Source organism: Pan troglodytes, chromosome 14 (genome assembly GCF_028858775.2).
Source record: "Pan troglodytes isolate AG18354 chromosome 14, NHGRI_mPanTro3-v2.0_pri, whole genome shotgun sequence".
Lineage (NCBI taxonomy): Eukaryota > Metazoa > Chordata > Mammalia > Primates > Hominidae > Pan > Pan troglodytes.
In genome coordinates, this window is record NC_072412.2 from 77,099,501 (window position 1) to 77,103,767 (window position 4,267).

Genomic DNA, 4,267 nt, shown 5'->3' on the forward strand with positions numbered 1-4,267 from the left:
GATACGTGAATCTATGTTCAACAGAGATATTGGCCTGCAGTTGTCTTTTTTGTTGTTGTTGTATCCATGTCTGATTTTGGTATCAGAGTGATATGGTTTGGCTGTGACCCCACCCAAATCTCATCTTGAATTGTAGCTCCCATAGTCCCCATGGTTCTTGGGAAGGACCCAGTGGGAGATAATTGAATAATTGGGGTGGGGTTTTCTTGTGCTGTTCTCATCATAGTGAATAAGTCTCATGAGATCTAATGGTTTTATAAAGGGCAGGTGCCCTGCACATACTCTCTTGACTGCTGCCACGTAAGAAATGACTTTTCTCCTCCTTTGCCTTCCACCATGATTGTGAGGCCTCCCCACCCATGTGAAACTGTGAGTCCATTAAACCTCATTTTCTTTATACATTAACCAGTCTCAGGAATTTCTTCTTAGCAGTATGAAAATGAACTAATACACAGGGTGATACTGGTTTTATAGAATTAATTAAAGAGACATTTCTTCTCCTAAATTATTAGGAATAGTGTCAGTGAGATTGGTACTAGCTTATCTTTATACATCTGGTAAAAATCGTTTGTGAATGCTTCTGGTCCTGAGCTTGCGTGTTGGAAGACTTTTTATTACTTATTTAATTTAATTACTCATATTGGTCTCTTCAGGATTTCTATTTCTGCCTAGCTTAAATCTTGTTTTATGTTGCCAGGAAAATGTCCATTTCCTCTAGGTTTTCTTTTTTTTGCATGAATAGACGCTCATAGTAGTCTTTGATGGTTTCTTGAATTTTTGTAGTATCAGTTGTAATGTCACCTTTATCATTTCTGATTGTGTTTATTTGAATAGTCTCTTTTTTGTCTTAGTGAGTATTGCTAGCAGTCTATCAAATTTACCTTTTTTGAAGAACAAACTTCATTTGTTGATCCTTTGTAATTTTTTGGTCTCAATATTATTTATTTCTGTTCGGATTTTTACTTATTTATTATTTATTTTTGAGACAGAGCCTCACTCTGTCACCAGGCTGGAGTGCAGTGGTGTGATCTCAGTTGTTGTTTATTTTTATCTGCTAGCTTTGGGTTTGGTTTCTTGTTTTAGTTCCTTGAGGTGCGACAATAGGTTGTTAATTTGAGATATTTCTTTTTGTGTAAACATCTAATGCTATAAACTTGCCACTTAAAACTGTTTTTGTTGTATTCAAGGGGGTTTGGCATCTTATGTCTCTATTTTTATTTCTCTCAAAAAATTTTGTTCATTATTGCTGTAATTTTCTCACTGACCAAAACACTACTCAGGATCACATTGTTTAGTTTCCATGTATGTTTATAATTTTGAGAATTACCTTGGGTATTGATTTATAATATTATTTTACTGTCATCCAAGAAGATACGTGATGTGATGTAGATATTTCTTAATGTATTGAGACTTGCTTTATGGCCAAGCATATGGTTTATTTTGGAGAATGTTCCAGGCAAAGATGGGAAAAAAAAGAAAAGGTTGAGAAAGTACATCTTAAATGTTCTTAAAACAACAAAACAAAAGATAGCTATGTGAGGTGATGGATAAGTTCATTAGCATAATTGTGGTGAATATTTCACAATGTATGTATACATCAATTCATTAAGTGTAAACCTTAAACATACACAATTTTAAGAACACTTAAGATGTACTTTCTTAGAAAATTTCAAGTATATGATATTGTTTACTATAGTCACACTGTTTTACATTAGATCTTCAGAAGTCATTTATCCTGAATAACTGAAACTGTTTACCTCATGACCCCAGATCCCATTCCCCATCCCCTGGTAACCACCATTCTACTCTATATTTCTATATGTTCGATATTTTTTGATTCCATATATAGGTGAGATCATGCAATATTTGTCTTTCTGTGCCTAGCTTATTTTGCTTGGTATAAGGTCCCTGAGATTCAGTATTTTCTCCATTTTCAAGGCTGAATAATATTCCATTGAATATTTATACTACAGTGTTTTTATCCATTCACTCACCAATAAATATTTAGGTGATTTTCTTATCTTGCCTATTGTAAATAATGCTGAAATAAACATGAGAGTGTTTATTTCACCACTTTGATGAATTGATTTCATTTCCTTGGAGATATACTCATAAATGGGATTGCTGCATCATACAGTGATTCTATTTTTATTTTTTTAGGCAACCCCATCATACTGCCTTCAATAGCATCTATGCCATTTTACATTTTTCCAAATCATGAACAAGGATTCTAATTTCTTCATATCCTCACCAACTCTTATTATCTCCTGTCTTTTGGATAATGGATATCCTAACAGATGTGATACATGTCTAATTGTAGTTTTGATTTGCATTTCCCTAATGATGATGATTCCGCAGTAATATTGAAACCATTATGTATTTCATGTGCCTGCTTGCCATTTTTATTTTTTCTTTGAAAAAAAATCTGGTCAGGTACTTTTCCTATTTTTTAATTAGGCTATTCATTATTTGCTATTGAGTTTTAGTGATTTGTATGTGTAAAATATTAACACCTTATCAAATACATGGTTTGCAAAGCATTTCTTTCTATTTATATGCTGCCATTTCATTCTATTGGTTGTTTCCTGGCTGTGCAAAAGCTTTTTAGTTTGGCATACTTTAACATGTTAATTTTTGTTTTTCTTTTCTGAGCTTTTGGCATAAAGCCCCCCAAATCATTACTGAGGCCTATGTCAAAAAGCTTTTCCTCTATGTTTTTTTTTCTAGGAGTTTTACAGTTTTAGGTTTTATGTTTAGACCTTTAGTTCATTTTCAGTTTGTTTTTATTTGTGGTGTAAGATAAGGGTCCAGTTTCATTCTTTTGCATGTGTATATCCAGTTTTCCCAGTACAATTTATTGAAGAAAATATCTTTTCACATTGTGTCTTTTTGGCAGGCTTGTTGAAAATTAGTTGACCCTATTTGCTCAAGTTTATTTCTGGGCTCTTTATTTTGTTCTATTGTTGTCTATTTTTATACCTCTACCATACTGTTTTGATTTTTATAGATTTGTAATATAATTTGAAATTAGGAAATATGATGTCTTTGTTTTCCATCTCAAAATTGAACTTATTATTCAAGGTGTTTTGTAGTTTCATACTAATTTTATAATTTTTTTAAATTTGTAAACAAGGCCATTGAAAATTAGGTAAGGATTGTTTTATGGCTTGAGTGTTTGTGTCCCTTCAAAATTCATGTTAAAACTTAATTCCTCTTGTAGTGGTACTGAAAGACAAGGCCTTTGGGAAGTGATTAAGTCATGAGAACCCCACTTTCATGAATGGGAGTAATGCTTTTATAAAAGAAGGTTAAAAAGCTTCCTGTCTCTTTCATCTCTTCTGAAATGTGAGAACAAATTTTCACTTTTTGCCCACTTCTGACACATGAGGATACAGCAAGAAACAGCAAGAAAGTGCTATCTTGGAAGCAGAGAACAGCCCTCACCAGACATGAAATCTACTGTCACCTTGGTCTTGAATTCCCAGTCTCTAGTACTGTAAGAAAGACATTTCTGTTCTTTATGAACTACCCAATTTCAGATACTTTGTTATAGCAGCACAGACTAAGATAATTGCATTGAATCTGTATATCACTTTGGGTAGTACATACATTTTAACAATATTAATTATTCCAATCCGTAAATATAGTATATCTTTTTATTTATTTGTATTTTTTAATTTCTTTCATCAAAATTTTATAGTGTTCAGTGTACAGATATTTTACTTTCTTGGTTAAATTTATTCCTGAATACTTTTTTATGCTATTCTAAATGAGATTATTTTCTTAATTTATTCATCAGCTAGATTGTTATCAGTGTTTTTTTTTTGTCTATTTGCAGTTGTTTCATCCCTCTTTCCTCTCTTGCTATTTTTTTATTGTATTTTATTTTATTTGGAGGGAGTGATTTGCTTTGATTCTTTCTTCTTCATCTTTTTTCTATATATTACAGGGTATTTTTTTTCTTTGTGGTTAGATGAAGGCTTGCATAAAATATTTTGTAGTTAGAACCTTCTATTTTATAGTGATTATTAAAAAGTGAAAAAACAGTAGATTCTGGTGAGGCTGTGGAGAAATAGGAATGCTTTTACACTGTTGGTAGGAATGTAAATTAGTTTATCCATTGTGGAAGACAGTGTTGTGACTCCTCAAGGATCTAGAACAAGAAATACAATTTGACCCAGCAATCCCATTATTAGGTATATACACAAAGGAATAGAAATTATTCTACTACAAAGACACTTGCACACATATCATTATTGCAGCACTA